Raw genomic sequence first — 17,262 nt, 5'->3', positions numbered from 1 at the left:
TACATACACAGGAATCTAATCCAAGATTAGTCCTGTTGCCCTGCAGGTGTCTGAAATGGTTTCCAGTTGTGGTGAAGTTTACTTAAATTTTATAGTTCACTGCGGGCTATACTGTTTCCTACAACACATGGGTTTGCCTGTAAGACCTTCTTTCAGCTATTTCTGAGACTACATTCTAGTAGGTGCAGCTCCAGTTAAAAAATAAAGGAACAACATTAGGAGTCCAAACATATCTTGGCAAATTGACTGCATCTGAGGTAAGTGGGTAATTTTTTTAATTTAATTTGCCAATATATTCCTATAAAACCTGTCACAAGTAGTATAATGCAAACTAACTGGTTAAGTAGCATACATGTAAAAAAGTCCTTTACATCCAAGAAGATTTCTAAGTACTGTATTGTGTACATTGTTCATGAATCTGTAAAATATAGTCACCGCGAACTCGGCTGGACTCTGGGGCTGGTCTGGGGCTTTTTATGTTCTGTAGACATCCAAGGGACGTTCTTTCTTTTCCTGCTCCCTTTTGTTTTCTTGCCAACCTTTCTAGTGACAAGCTGGACTCACTGTCAAAGAAGGAACCAAATTCAGTGTCTGAAACTCTTTTCAGGTCACTTCTGACCTTGGAGGACTCCCCTGCAAAAAAACAGACAGTTCATAAAACAAAATGTTGGTCAGGGACCATTCCATTTCATTAGGTACACTTTGTAGTTTTGTAGTTCATCCAGGGACGTGCACAGGAATCTTGAAGGGCAGTTGCTCTAACCTGAAGAAATTAAAATTAAGTTTAAAATTAATACAGTCATGTAGAAAAAAAAAGAAGACAAGCTGTAGCCTATATATAAATAATAATATCTTAATAATAATAAAATAATAATATAATAATAATAAATAATAGAATAATATGCCAATTACGCATATTTGTAGCAGTAGGGTATTTTAATTTTCATCCCTGACTCTAATTAATTTAAGTCATATACCTGATTTGATCTTTTTCCGTACAATCCCTGCTAAAGTTTTAGGTGAAGAAGACCTAAAGAAGGTCAGTGCATGTTTCTGGAAAAACAAAACAGTGGGCGTGGCATCGTGATGGTTACCATTCGTCGCGATGTTGGGTCATAAATGACGATGGACGATATCATCGCACAACCCTAGTTGAAATATGAAATCCTATTTGCCTATATTATTTTTTCCCCTCCCTCCGAAGGGCAATATCAGCCAAGGATGGCAAAAGGGCAGTTGCCCAAGCACACTGGGCCATAGTGTCTGCACGTCACTTAGTTCATACATTGGATTCTGTACACACAATAAAAAAAAATACCTCACAGGATCATTAGAAAGTATGCAATATTTCGGTGATGGAGTTTTTGAAAATTATACCTACCTAAATTAATTAGTTCCCAAAGTGTTAAACATGCTTTTATTCAGCACTAATCCAGCTATAAAAATGTGAATTGTTGTAAATGTGTCATTGATCAATAGTTTGATTAAATCTACTACAAACACATACTTTTAACAGTGCTGATACAATGTAACAAAACACATTATTCAACTTGTTTAGCTGAGACTTTTGAGCTCTGAACGTAACACGGGTGTACACATGGGATGTCCACACATATAAGGAGAACTTTGGCGTGAAATGGCCTTGGGGTGTGAGACATGATATCTTGAATTAAGTCAAGGTAAGTGAAATGACGAGCAAATGATGACCAATCGGTAGGATGGGGAACAGATTGCAAAACTAATTACCCCATATTCTGCAATTTGCTAGCTTCTGTTGTACCAACAAAACTAAAGCAAGTATCGATGTGACTAATCAGCTGTAGTTTTGTTTGTGCTTGTCAGTCGACTTGTCGTGACTTAATTTAAAAATGACAGCATCTGAAGAACTACCTAAAGGTACTGTGTGTTGAAACAGTGTAGTTTGATAAACTGTAAGTGCAATTTCAACATTCTCAGTGCCGCGTTTTTAATATTAGTGCTCTCTGAATTATGGACCTACTTTGAGCTTGTTAATGGTGTTAAAGTAGTGATTTTGTTGCATGGGCAACTCTATGCCCTTATCTCTAGCACTGTAAGCCTGTTGGGAACATCGGCTAAAAGCGCTGTATTTTGGAATGCTGGGGGAGAATGGAGGTGAGCTATTCAATAAAAGTTTGTACTCGTTATCATGTTTCACTACACAAAAGTCCATTTTACACCGGATTTCTTCTTTAATTAATTAAGCAATCGTAATTAATAAAGTATGATTTTAAAAAGTTTAAGTAACTCTGTGGTAACACTAATGTGATTACCTGAACCTGATTGTGCATCCAGCAAGTTCTTTGTCCCTGTCATCAAGTCTCTCACAAAGTCGTCCTTTCTTTTTAGTTCTTCTTGGAGGTAGTTTTTGTCATGTTTCAGCATGGCGATGGTCTCATCCATCAGCTCCAGCTTCGAGCTGGAGCTTGAGCAGTTGTAACCCATGCTGCACGGTTGGTGCTAGTGATAATGTAAATAGATTAAATGGTCTAATATACAAACAGGGTACTTTCAAACAACATGATTATACAAAAAATGGATAAATCCTGTGTGGCAGGATGGGTGTTTTTGTCTGGTAATCTGTAAGCATTTGGGCTAAATAAAGCTCTGTGTTAAAATATTAGTGATTTGCTTACTTTTTCTACTTTAACTGACGTGGGTTGTTTACAAACATCCAGCAAATCTTTCCCTTTTTGTCAGCCGGCTGTGGGTGGTGTAATTCCTGCGTGCCTAATTCTAATATATGGGTTGATTGCCTTTAGTTCATTGGCTGAATAATCTGACCTGGGACTATATGTAGGCCAGGTGGCTGTTACCTGGGACACACCCTCTGTGGTTCCCACCCCCCTTCCTCGGCGTGCTGCTGGGCGAGGTCTGCAGTTTGGCGTTTGGTGTGGCTGGGTGAATGCTCTCCTTTGTCTTGGGAATTTTCACAAGCGTGCGGTAGGCTCAGTTGGTTTTTCGCTGTTTTCTCTGATTAATCCTGGTGCTGAGTGTTTCTCCTGCTCCATTTCAGTGCTGAGGCATTTGTGAGGAGATTGCTCCGGTGGTTTATGCCACGTGCAAAGGTTTCCGTCTGTGGTAGGTTATAATTTCCTTTCACTGACTTTGATGCTATAATAAACCCTCAGTGGGTTAATCTGGTTTATATCTTTAGTGTGAAGCTACGAGAAGTGTTGTGACTTTCCCGCTGTCTGCCGTGGAGAAGTGAAGCCTTGGTGGGTATGGGTGAGCGCCTATGTATATTTTAAATTTAGTTATTTTCTAGTTCTGATGTTACGGGGTGGTCCTAATGTTTTGCAGGAAGCTGGGGTGGTGGAGTACGGGGAGTGTCCAATACAGCTCTACCCGTGTGTGTGTGAGATCACCTGTGTCCCCCTCTTCGCGGAGGCTCCTCCCCCTGCATTAGTGCTATTGTTTTTTTTTTGTATTTTCTTTTGGGCTTTATGGTTCTTTTCTATTTTTTCCTCTGCTTATTATTGTTATATTTTGTGTTAATTGTTTTGTATGTCCAGACTCAGTCCTGGTGTGTATGCTGCCTCCGGTGAGCTGTAGCGGACTGGTTTGCTTTTTTTTCTGAACGCGCGCTGCATGTGACTCAGCGCGCTGTGTGTGTGTGTCTGTGTGTGTGTGTGTTACTATACTTCCTGGGTCCTGAGTTGCGCGCTGCTGCGGGAGGGAAAGCCTGTATGGTCAGTAAGCGTGATTTATTTATTTTTATGTTGCCGGGCTGTGTATGGTTTAGTTGTGTTGGTATAATTGTTTATTTGAGTTAATTTGTTTGGTTTTTTTGTGTCTGAACAGGAGCTGGGAGTGGTGACAGGCTGCTGAGGTGTTGAAGTCTAACTGGGTGTGCTTAGTGGTGTTTGTGTGCTGTGTAGTGGGGACTCCTCTCACCTGCAGTTAGCACTGGTCACAGTGTGCTCCAGCCCTGTTCAGGTTTTGTTTTTGATTTTTGGTGTTTGTGTTTCTTTCGTTGTGTTTCTTTTTGTATTTATTTATTGATTTATTGGTTTTGTTTTTTTGTAATATTTGATATTTATTAAAAGTTATATTTTTAAGTATAACCCTGTCTCAGACCATGTGACTTGAACCTGTGTGACCTTAATTCAATTGGCAGATTAAAACTTGGGTTTTGGGGTCATTCTTTTAATTCCTGGGTTGTCCAGGTGGCGTAGTTGGCTACCAATTTAGTTATTTATTGGGTTCATCCATTTAAGAGCATAAATAACTACCCCCATACCGCACTGTACTTGCCACACCTGCATGGCAAGCTTTTATAATTAAAATATGTATATGTATCTATATAATATTTCTGTGGTATGCTAGTTTTTCTGGTCATTAAAGTTACAGCAGGACTTGCCCTGGTATGAGTGCTCACAGCACCTCCTCTGGTATTCATTTCTGTTTAAAAAAAACATAGTCACTGAATTACCCTCAGTATAAATAACATAAACATTTGGCAAAATAGTGTGACTTACAAGTACTGTAGCTAATGTTTGCTAACCTCATAAATTCCAAAGACCTTTTGGATAGCTTCACATAAAAGACTGCTGGCAACCTTGGCAAGATCTCTCAACCTAGCAAGCTGGTGGTAGTTAAATAGCAAAAACTAGAATCTCAAAATGGAGGTCTACTCTCTTTCAATAGATGTTTAGCCAACTAGCACGCTGTTTTAACATAATTTAGGAAGCAGTGACATGCAGACGCTATGGCCCAATGTGCTTGTGCAACTGCCCTTTTGCCGTCCTTGGCTGATATTGCCCTTCGGAGGGAGGGGAAAAAATAATATAGGTAAATATGGTTTCATATTTCAACAAGATTTTCTTTATAATTCGTAATTTTGATTGAAGAATCGTAAAACAAAGTTTTCAAAGTCAATCATTCAGATTCAGACACCTTGAGAGGGAGGGGCGTGGGCGTAGCGGGGGACACGCAGCACGCTTCACTAGAAAAAAAGAAGCGCAGCACGCGACCGGGCGGCGCTTCAGCTGACTAGCAGGAGTTTGAAGATGCCGTGGGAGTAGAGCGACTGCCCTGAAGGTAGCCTTCACAGTATTACAAGACATGATCACAATCAACTTCTCTAAAATCCGATGTTGTCGAGTTTAGGACGTTTAGTGATCCTAAATAATCTCACAGCCACCTAATGTGCCACGTTTAGGTAGCAAAAAAACAACAACAGCCAGCTAACTTGCAGTAAACGTTTTACATCGCTCAGGTTGTTTTGTGGGAGGCTAACCAAACTAAGTTACATGCAGCTGATAACATTTCATTTTATCAAGCAAGATGAAGGACGGACATAAAACACTATTCGAATTATTCACATGCACGTTGTGTTAATGCAAAAAAATCGAAATGCCCACGGAAAAGAGACGAATACAGGAGAGAGAGAGAGACTTTTTTTGGGGGGGTGCCCTTTCTTCAGGTTAGAGCAACTGCCCTTCAAGACACCTTGCAACCTACCAGCTACCTTGCAAGATACATAACATGCATATTTATGATGTTATTTTACCTGAAGGACTCTGTGTTTTCCGCTGTGAATCCAGGGGTGTGGATGAACTAGTTTGGGGACAAAAAAATAAAAATAATAAAATAAATATATATATAATTTTTTTTGTCCCCAAACTAGTTCATATATATGTGACTAAGTGAACGGGTTGGTGCAGGGGGGAGAAGCTCACAGGTGAAGCAGGTAGGCAAGTGTTTACGTGAAGCCCCTGCATGTAACGGTGGGGATCCCTGTGCTTTTCATTTACTGTGGAAAGTGAGTGAGCGAATGTGGGTACCAGCGCACATAGGGGTCAGTGGCAACGAGTTGGCTGACAAGCTAGCAAAGGAGGCCTCAAAGAAGGACAGCTTTGAGCTTGAAATGCAATACAGGCTGAGATCAAAAGTGTAGCCAAGGTCAGGACCTGTGGTAAATGGCAACGCATATGGAATGATGGAGAGACAGGGAGGCAGTACCATGCCATTTAGAATGAAGTGGGGAGGCCTAGAAACACAAGCAGAGAGAAGAAGGTGCAGGATGTGTTCTCCAGAATGAGGTTTGGTCACACAAAGCTCAGAAGTACACTTTATAAGATGAAGAAGCATGTTGATGGGACCTGTGAGTGCAGCAACAGCCAGGAGACTGTAGAACATGTTTTGATTCATTGTCTGAAATACCAGACAGACAGGCAACTACTTATCAGCCAACTACAGAAAGAAAAAGCGTCTTTTAACTTCCAGAGTTTAATGCAGTTGAGCACAGGTCATGTGAGCTTTAAACACCTTTGCAGGTTCCTAAAAAACACAGGATTAATTAACAAGATTTAACGGATAAATCATTTTATCCTTTTATTTTTATTTATTTATTTTTTTTGTATGTGTAGCAGGATTAATATTGTTTCACTAAATTTTTGCAATTATTATTATTTTTATTTTTATTTTTAATTATTATTATATAGCAGTTAAAAGAAAGACTTTTATTTTATAACGGGATTTATATCAGAAGGACTTGAATTTTGAAAACGCAGGGATTTTTCAACAGGGTACACTGGGTAATTTTAGTATAAAGCGGGAGCTCAGCAGTAAATTCTCCCCTTTTCCCTCCACCCTGCTGAGTGAGGTAGTCCCTCTACATGTTCTCTAATAAATTTATATTTTTATAGTAGTTAAAATCTATTTTTTTTATTTGTTTAAGGGCAGTTTAGCACTTTAATAAGTAATATACCTCTGTGATGTGGTTACTTTTTAAAATTGTTTAGTATTTTGTACAAATGTTAAGCTTATACAAGTTTTACACTAGAAGCTAGGTTAGCAACAGGAAGCTAGGCTGCCTTAACTAGTTAACGCACGTGGCCTAACTATCCCCTCATGTTTAAAAGACCAATGTAATTTTCGATATAACTTCATTTTACACTATAAATACTGTTATACAGCACCCATACCTATTATATTTATTTTATTTTGCATAGATAAAGCATATAGAGCTGAATTACTGATTGTATCCAACAGGCGGAGCTGTGGGGCTAGTGCTGCTACACTGAATGTCTGTTAATACTGTGAAACTCTAATGCAGGTATGCACTGTAATTATGTTTATTTATTTTATTGTATATATATTTTTGTTTGTTTTATTATACATATATATATACATATATACATATATACGTGTATATATATATATATATATATATATATATATATATATATATATATATATATACGTATATACGTATATATACGTATATACGTATATATATATATATTATTTTTCTACTTACATATGTTATACATATATATTGTAATAATGCATAGCTCTGATACATTTTGCCCTAAGTTAAAAAATATTCACTGGCCCCTTTTCCCTCCACCCTGCTGAGCGAGGCGGAGCTGTGGGGCTAGTGCTGCTACACTGACTGTCTGTTAATTCTGTTTAACTCTTATGCAGACAATAAATGAAGATGCAGCATCTGTCTTGGTCCTGTCTTTAACACAACGCAGAGTGAGCGCCGTAACCGGGCGTGTGGTTACATATGTGTATGTGTATGTATGTATTTTTTTTTTTGTGTGTTTTGAGGGTTGTTAGCTATTCCTGATCCACACTCCAGTCCAGAGGTGGCGGTAATGCACCAAATACGCTGGTTTGCCAACCGCCATTAAACGACAAGAAGAAGAAGAAGAAGAGTGAGCGAATGAGGGAGGCATGTGTGGAGCCCCTGCTTTTATGGGTGGTGATCCCTGTAGCCATGAGGCTCTAAAATCAAATCAGGGCAGCAGCATGGTGGAATAAGAGCTGGAAGTTTGGTGCTTTTGCGGTGTTTATTTTAAGGGGTAAGCACAACCAAACTACTACCATTTATGTATAGGTGGTTTTAATGGAATAAGTGGATGCATGTGTGAAGTTTATATATTTTTTATTATATTAGATGTTTGTATCAGATCCTAAACTTCAGAAGAGACCTCATACTCCGCTGTGATATTTAGAGTAGCCCTTTCTGGGTATTTGGTTTGGGATATTTGTATTAAATAGGAAATGGGTATTAAATAGATCAAGTTTTATTAATGATTAAAGGTGTTTTTGACATGATTTTGTATATTGTTATAGATGTTAATTCTGAACTATTGCTGAAGTCCTAGGTAATGTCCAGTAAGATTTAAAGTAGCCTTCGCTGGGTAAGCTCACCTTTTGTAATTAGTTTTTTTTTTATTAATATTTTTTAAATATATTTTTGATAAGTAAAAGTATGCTTTAAGTTCAATGTATTTTATTTTATGAACTTGATAATGTTTTCTGTTTCTGTTATGTACAGAGGGCTGAGTCACGTTTTTGTTCCTCTCAAGTTTTCTTCTACATGTATTTCAGTGATGTGATGATAGCTGCTTGTGATTTGCACTAGGGTTGCTGTGTTAATTTTTAAGAACTAAATTTACATATTTGTGGGTTTATTTTTTAGTGTGCACATGTGCAATGATTCAAAATGTTTTGTTTTATAAAACCCTCATCCATATCAGAACAAGAACATGGTATTTTTTATGTGTAGTATTTGATTAAATTGCTCAAATAAATTGTATAATTTAATTTTAATCTTGGTGGTGTGTTTTTACTATTGGGCACAAAGGTGAGACCTGTTACAGAAATTTGGCGCAGTTGGCAGGATCAAATCACGGTCCACCAAAATTAAGAGCTAGAAATTATTAGAGGGCGGGAAGCAGGGGGGAAAAAAACGTGACAAAGCCATAAGCAGAAATGGATGCTGGAGACCCAGGTGTGGCCCAGAGCAGGAGTAGCCAACGAAATGGGAGATCGTCGTTGGAGGAACAGATGGAGGACTTGAAAAGAAGGCTGTCAGAAGAATTGGTGGCACGAGAGACATTGCGGACTGAAAACGAGCACTTGTATGGGGAAGTACTGAGGGCAAGTAGAGGAGGTGGAGAAAGAAGAGTAGTGTTCACCAAGGAAAGGAAATGTAAGAAAATGTCTGGGAGTCCTTTTTCTGTTAATGACTTTTTAGAAGATATTGAGCTGACTGTGGCTTCAAGAGACTTCAGTGCTTCAGAAGAAGCTGACTTCATCTATCAACATGTGAAGGGCAATGCTAAGGAGGAGGTTTCAGTCTAGCAGAGAACGAAAAAACCCAGACAAGATTAAATCTGTTTTAAAAGAGGTGTTTGGGGATGAACATTCTGTGGCATTGCTTAAAAAGTGTTTTTATGAAAGAGAACAAAGGGAGAGGGAATCTTTGCAAGATTTTTCTTATGTTATTTTGGGTTTACTAGAGAATGTGATTCGGTGTAGCCCTGGGGCAGTGCCTGACAAAGATAGTGCTCTCAGAGACAAGTTTGCAGTATCAGTGCCTTAAGAAAAGAGACAATATTATATGCTGAAGAAAAGGGAAATGGAGGGGAGCGTAATGTTTCTTGCCCTAATTATTATTTTCATGTTGCAGAATGTGATGTAGTAGTGAAGAAAAAGGGGGGCCAGCATTGGGGGAATTGGAGAAAACTTTGGCTTTACAACAGGAGCAGTTGAAACAGATTGCATTACAGCTGCAAGAGCTGCACAGGCAGCAGGCACAGCCCCAGGTCTACAGGCAGAAGGAGCACCGTCCTGCTTATGATGCCAAAGGTAGGCCCATATGTTTTCGTTGTCAAAAATCTGGCCACATTGCACAAACTTGTTCAGCCCAATTCACTAGTAATCGACAAGTACAGGTAATTGAGGGAGATGACCCACATATTGTGCACTCACAAGCAGCAGAGTCGGCGGGAAACTAATTCCCCCTGCTGCAGGAGGAAACGGACAGTACCAAGGTTGATAAGAATGAATACCATTTGCCATTGTCATCAATTGCTTATTGAGCAGTAATTGTCACCTATTCAGCAAGAGCAGTGGGTGTCTGGGTGGAAGCAGGATTTTTTGTGCACAGAAAGGTGGGAGTAGTGGGTATGGTAAAAGTGGGTAACCAGCCAGTGAAAGGTCCTGCAGGTTCAGTCCAGGGAAAGATTACTGTGTGATGTTTGAGCCATTGGTTTTTAGTGACTCAATTCTTCCCCCAGACATTGTAGCTTCGCCTGTCCTCTACTGTTAGGGATGGTAGATTACTAGTCCCTATTTCCAATGTAGGAGTAAGAGATGTCTGGTTAAAACCTTGCATGATGGTGGGAAAAGTACAAGAGGTACAAGTTGTTAGTGGGGTTAGTGGTTGTAGTACGTAAACAGCAGAGAGGAGAATGGTTTGTGGTGCAAGTCGAAAAAATAACTGTTGAGCAGCATTCCTCACTGTTGGAACAGCTCAAGAGTTTTCAGTGTGACCATTTGGACAGTGTGCAGCAGAGTCAGGCCCGTCAGCTTTTAGCTGAGTATGCTTCTGTGTTTGCAGCAGGGGATGCTGATTTTGGGTTTACTGATATAATTGAGCATGAAATTCTTTTGATTGATGAAGACCCTGTACGTCAGCGATATCGTAGGCTCCCACCAAACCAGAAGTGAAATTACACATTCAAAAACTGCCTGAGCAGGAGGTCATACGTGAGAGCTGCAGCCCGTATTCCTCCCCAATTGTGGAGAAAAGGATGGCAACATTCGTATGTGTGTTCACTACAGGCAATTAAATGCAAGGACACTTAAAGATGCCTTTCCACTGCCCAGAATTGAGGAATCCCTGGATGTTTGGGTCGAGCTCAGTGGTTTACTACCATTGACCTGGCAAGTGGTTATAATCAAGTAGCAGTGGCAGAAAAAGATAAGTCAAAATCTGCTTTTTGTACACCCTTTGGACTTTATGAATGGAATCGGATGCCTGTTGGATGCTCCTGGAACCTTCCAAAGGTTAATGGAAAGGATATTAGGTGATCAGAGATTTTGTTCATTACTCCTTAATTTGGATGATGTGATATTTTCTCAGAAATGATCGAGGAACATCTGTTGAGGCTGGAGGAGGTCTTGAAACGCTTAAAATCTTTTGGACTGAAAATTAACCTTGTTAATTAAATTTAATTAAATTAAATGTTTTTTTCAGCAAAAAGTAAAGTATCTGGGACATGTGTTTTCCAAAGACGGTGTGGCCACAGATCCAGAAAAAGTTAAAGCAGTGGCAACCTGGAAGACGCCAAGCAATGTGACAGAGCTTAGATCATTTTTGGGGTTTGCTAGTTACTATAGAAGATTTGAGGAGGGCTTTGCAAAAGTTGCAGCTCCTCTCCACAACATAGTTTCTCAAGGGAGTAAAAGAAAGGGTAGAAAGCCATCACAAGAAAAGCCCGCCCCTTTTGCAGACCTTTGGAATGACAAGTGTGATCGCGCCTGTGACGACTAAGAACAAGCTGACCACTGCCCCAGTGCTGGCCTTTGCTGATTTTAGTAAGCAGTTCTATTTAGAAATTGATGCAAGTTATGGGGGGCTGGGTGCAGTCAGGATTGAAAACAACACCTCCAGCACCACCATACTGAGCACCGGCACCCCCCAGGGCAGTGTGCTCAGTCCACTGCTTTTCACTCTGCTCACTCATGACTGTACTGCAAAGTACAGCTCAAACCACATCATCAAGTTTGCTGATGACACAACTGTAGTTGGCCTTATCAGCAAGAACGACGAGTCAGCATACAGAGAGGAGGTGCAGTGGCTGACGGACTGGTGCAGAACCAACAACCTATCTCTGATTTCATGAGAGCTCTAGGTGTACACCACCCGCTGAACATCAATGGCTCTACTCTGAAAATTGTGAAAAACACCAAGTTCCTCGGTGTTTACATTGCAGAGAATCTCACCTGGTCCCTCAACACCAGCTCAATACCAAAGACAGCCCAGCAGCGCCTCTACTTCCTGCGAAACTGAGGAAAGCAGATCTCCCACCTCCCATCCTCACCATGTTCTATATAGGGACTGTAGAAAGCATCCTGAGCACCTGCATTACCGTCTGGTTTGGGAACTGCAACACCTCAGACCGCAAGACCCTACAGCGGATAGTGAGGACAGCTGAGAAGATCGTCGGAGTCTCTCTTCTCTCCATCAGCGAGATCTACATCACACGCTGCATCCGCAAAGCCACCAGCATTGTGAATGACCCCACCCATCCCTCACACGGACTCTTTGCTCTGATGCCATCCGGCAGAAGATAAAGGAGCATCCGAGCCTCCACTACTAGACTCTGCAACAGCTTCATCCACCAGGCAGTCAGACTTCTCAACACACAGAGACAGAGCTGAACCCCACCCCACCCACCACACACCCAACACACTCACACAAACTGAACTGAACCCCCCCTTTACACACACAAAGACTGAACTTCACCCACACACACACACCACTCAGCACACAGAGACTGAAATGTCTTTATTTCTATCAGCAAAATTTGCTGCCACTCTCAAAAACTATAAACTCTCTACTCTACTGCTGTGATTATATATGTTCTGTATGTTACAGTATGTTACACATCTCTAAACCTTATCCTTACTATACAATTTATTATACTGTATCAGTACTGCACTGTCATGTCTTTTAAATAGTCTTGTCTTTTGTATTTATTGCATTTATTGTAATTTAGTGTTATAGTTTTATGTTGCACTGTCGTCACTCCTGCACTTTATGTTGTCTATTGCTTGTTGTTCCATGTTGCACCATGGTTCCGGAGGAACATAATTTTGCTACACTGTGTACCTGTACTCAGTTGTAATGACAATAAAAGCCTCTTGACAATTGACTTGACTTAAAAATACCGTTTTGTGTTTACCTGTGTAGATTGTTTGTTATTTTAACTAAAGCTGTCTCGGTGCTGTGATGAGGCCTAAATCCAGATTGAAATTTTTAATTGATCTGGTTTCTTTGCAGGTAAGAGCAAAGTTTTTTGGGCCGCAGCTTTTTCTAAACTCTTAAAAATAAACAGTAAGTTTGAAATAGGTCTATAGTTAGTACACTAGGATCAAGATTTGGTTTCTTGATCAGACGTTAAATTACAGCTGTTTTAAAGGCTTTGGGTGCATGGCCCAGGGTGAGTGATGAGTTTACTATCATTAACAGTGGTTTAATTATATCTGGTAGTACCTGTTTTAGTAATTTTAAGGGAACTGAATCTAGTGTGCAGGCTGTGCTGTTTGAAGGGGAGATAATGTTCTCTAGTTCTAGCTGTGGAAGTGGGTTGAAGACTTCCAACCTAGATCAGCCAAACCAGATGACAGAGAGGATGAGCTATCTTTTAAATTTTATTCCTAATGTTTTCAATTTTACTATCGAAGAAGTCCATAAAAGCATTGCTGGTGTGAATGGCTGGAATCTGAGGTTCAGTATCTGCCTGTTTTTTAGTTAATTTAGAAATAACACAAAAAAAACTCTAGAATTATTTTTATTAATCTCAATCTGTGCGGCCAGATATGCTAAGCAGGCTTTATTAAGTTATTTTCTATATTTGACAAGACTGTCTTTTCATGCAACACTGTCCTGTAGTGTCTTCCAAATCCCACAAAGAAACACGGTATCTGACCCAACCAGAAACCATCTTGCTCAGAGTCACCAACTTAACCACAACACCACAAGGCCACCCACCTGCAGTAATAAATATATAAATCTGTCCTGTAGTGTGTGCTGCAGCTAAATCAATGTTCTGTTATGTACAGGTGTGTAAAACACTGTTCTTTATGTCTTCCAAATCCCACAAAGAAACTCAGTATCTGACCCCACCAGGAATTGAACCTAAACCATCTTATTAAGAGACAACAATGCAATCACTACACCACAGGGTCACATCCATCTAGTAATTCACCAGTGTATAAAACTCTATCCTATAGTGTGTACTGCAGCTAAAATCCCTGTTCTGAAAAACATTGTCTTGTAGTGTCCTCCAAATTCCAGAAAGAAAGTCAGTATCTGACTACCCGGAGTCAAACCCAAAACATCACCAACCACTACACCACTAGGTCACACAGCTCCATATATTCATCTGTGTATAAAACTATTTAAAAAACACTCATTTTATTTCTGTGTAAAATGCAGTAACATCTTGTGTTCAACATTTCTTAAGTGTTTGGGTTTATTTGTGTTTTTAATGAAGTAAAGGCTGTTTTTGTATGTTTTAGGGTGAGAGAAGCGTTTTACACATAGTTTTGAGCTCCTCTCTCACTCTTTAGAAAGATAAATTGTTGGGTTGAACTGAAAACTTCTCTTTTGATCAGAAATTACTTTTCAGAACCTAAAACATATTATGACTGCAGACAATGCAATCTTGTTTTTAACATTTCATAAGTGTTTGTCCTCATTTGTGTACTGATAGGAGTAAATGCTGTTTTGGACTTTTCTCGCCGATTTTGTGCATAGTGCTAAGCTCCTCTCTCACTCCTTAGACAATTAAACTGCTTCAAGTATAACTGTGAACTGAAAACATCTCTTTTGATCAGAAATTACATTTCAAGAATAAAAATATATTATAACTTTCGAAAATGCACTAATATCTTGTTTTCAACACTTTTTGGCCTTTTTTGTTTTGATAGTAGGAAAGGCTGTTTTGGACATATCTCAATAAGAAAACAATTTTAAGCATACTGCTGACCTCCTCTCTCACTCCTTATATGGATAAACTGCTTCAAGTATTGTTTTAAATCTTGTTTTCAACATTTTATTTGTGTTTGTGTTTCCTTGTGTGTTGAATGTGGTAAATGCTGTTTTTGGATGTTTCTTACTAAGAGAATCAGGGCCCTTTTAGAATTTTTTTAATGATTTAGTGATTTTATCGCAGATTTAACACTATTTAGTAATAAAGTGAATATAGTAGAAAACTTTAACAAACATTTTGAAAAATTGGATGATCCATTAAAAAAGGCATTTACATCAGTTTAAGACTTAGCTGGTATTGTTCTAGAAATAACAGGATCTACTCATTACTGTAATCATACTTTGGATTTAGTTTTAACCCTGAAAGTTAGCATGGATAACTTTAATATTCTTTCTCAAACCTCAGCAATTTCAGATCACTACCCTTTTTTATATAAAGGGTCTGGACAATGAAACTAAAACACCTGGTTTTAGACCACAATAATTTATTGTGGTGACGGACAGTTCTGGTGGAAACAGGAGAGTTGAGGTGCACATTGAATTCTGACGTGATTTAAGCAGCCATGGTTTTATGTTCTTTGGATACAATCCGGGTTAGCACCCGAACATCCCTTTTAGACAGCTTCCTCTTGCGTCCACAGTTAATCCTGTTGGATGTGGTTTATCCTTCTTGCTGACATTACCCTGGATACCGTGGCTCTTAATGCATCACAAAGACTTGCTGTCTTGGTCACAGATGCGCCAGCAAGGTGTGCAACAACAATTTGTCCTCTTTTGAACTTTGTTATGTCACCCATAATATTATGTGGGTTGCAATATTTTGAGCAAAACTGTGCTCTTACCCTGCTAATTGAATCTTCACACTCTGCTCTTACTGGTGCAATATGCAATTAATAAAGATTTAGCCATGAAACCTCCCACACTAAAATGACAGTTGTTTCAGTTTCATTGTCCAACTAATCTTAGTCAAAATATGCGTAGATCCCCAGATACTCTATGAAACGTTCAATAACCCCCTTTACAGCCCAACAATTTACTGATAATTTCCTAATTTATCAACTATAACGTACTCTCCTGTAGACTCAGTAGAACTAGACAAACTAACCGAATGTTTACAACAAAATGTTTAGAACTTAATAAAGCCGGCTCAGCATATCTGGCCTCACAGATTGAGATTAATAAAAATAATCCTAGAGCTCTCTTAAGATGACTAAAAACCAGGCAGGTACTGAACCTCAGATTCCAGCCATTCACACCAACAACTTGTTTATGAACTTCTTTGATAACAAAATTAAAAACATTTGAGATAAAATTCAACAGATAAATCGCACATCCTCTCTGTCATCTGGTGTGGCTAATATAAAACAAAACTCAGTTACCGAAGTTAGGTTGGAAGTCTTTAACCCACTTCTGTGGTGTAACTGAGATATTTAGAGAGAGAGAGAGAGTTACAGGTCACGGGGTGATGACGTGTATGAGGGGGGGGAGGAGTAGGAGAATAACAGATGAAGGACATGCTATGCTAATAAAGACGGACCTGCTAAAGATACAGTTGGACTCACGCGTGTATGTTATTTAAAAGACACGACATGGTGTCAGAAGTCCTGTAGTTAGCGTGGAGAGCCGCAGCCCACAGTGAAGTTTGTCACACCCGCGGAGGAGAGGAGGACAAGATGAGCCACGGAGGAGAAGCGAGCGGTGGGGACCAGCAGCCGGCTGCGGCGCCGGTACAGAGAGTCGCTGCGGGGGCAGGACCATGCGCTACATTTAATATCCAGCCGCCGGAGTCCTTCGACTTTTCAAAGCCTCAAGAGTGGGACAAATGGATCCGAAGATTTGAAAGATTTCGCCTGGCAAGTAACCTGAATGCAAACTCAGAAGAGAATCAAGTAAACACACTGATATACTGTATGGGGGACGAGGCGGATGATATTTTACGTGGGTTAACTCTGACTGATGAAGAAAGGAGCACTTACACAGAGGTACGTGAAGGCTTCCAGCGTTTTTTCGTGGTCAAGAAAAACGTAATTTACGAGCGTGCTAAATTCAACATGCGCAAACAAAGAGAAGGAGAGTCTGTAGACTCGTTTGTCACTGCTTTATATGCGTTAGCTGAACACTGCAACTATGGAGTGCTGCATGATGAACTAATCAGAGACAGACTCGTAGTTGGATTGCTGGACAAAGGGCTGTCCGAACGCATGCAGCTGGATGCAGAACTTACTTTAGAAAAAGCTGTAAGGATGGCACGTCAGAGTGAGGAGGTGAAAAAGCAGCAAGCTTCTTTACGGGGTGACGTCAGAGCACAGGCAATTGATGTTAAATCTGTGGACAGAGTCAGAACACTCAAAAATAGCAGGCATGCTATAAACAAATCTCAGCATGCTAACAAGACACACAGTGCCCAAGGCAGTAAACGGAAATCTTTGCAAGCACAGTGTCATAAATGTGGCAGTTCTCCATCACATTCAACGCGTGAATGTCCTGCAAATGAAGCAAAGTGTCATGCATGTGGTAAAAAAGGACACTATAGTCGTGTGTGCAGGGCATCAAAAGCGGTGCATGAAGTGAAAGGACAGGAGGAGGATGCTGTCTTTCTTGGCTGCGTCACCACGGAGGGTGATCCATGGATGGTCAACATTAAAGTCCATAACAACAATGTGACATTTAAGATTGACACTGGTGCTGATGTCACAGTTTTGCCACAAGCTGTATTT

At 39.9% G+C, this 17,262-nt stretch overlaps 2 long non-coding RNA genes across 2 annotated transcripts; both read left to right on the top strand.

Moving 5' to 3' along the window:
- The first annotated feature begins 2,573 nt into the window (after nucleotides 1-2,573).
- Nucleotides 2,574-4,085, top strand: LOC125781053 (uncharacterized). The gene is made up of 2 exons (XR_007424164.1): nucleotides 2,574-2,961; nucleotides 3,035-4,085. It is a non-coding gene; the product is annotated as an uncharacterized LOC125781053 (long non-coding RNA).
- Nucleotides 4,086-7,015: 2,930 nt separating this feature from the next.
- Nucleotides 7,016-8,589, top strand: LOC111193196 (uncharacterized). Its single transcript, XR_002650326.2, has 2 exons — nucleotides 7,016-7,081; nucleotides 7,453-8,589. It is a non-coding gene; the product is annotated as an uncharacterized LOC111193196 (long non-coding RNA).
- The last annotated feature ends 8,673 nt before the right edge of the window (nucleotides 8,590-17,262 follow it).

The sequence above is a fragment of the Astyanax mexicanus genome, chromosome 14 (assembly GCF_023375975.1).
Source record: "Astyanax mexicanus isolate ESR-SI-001 chromosome 14, AstMex3_surface, whole genome shotgun sequence".
In the NCBI taxonomy this organism is placed as follows: Eukaryota; Metazoa; Chordata; class Actinopteri; order Characiformes; family Acestrorhamphidae; genus Astyanax; species Astyanax mexicanus.
The sequence above is the reverse complement of the archived record's forward strand: the minus strand, read 5'-3'. Positions and strand labels throughout refer to the sequence as shown.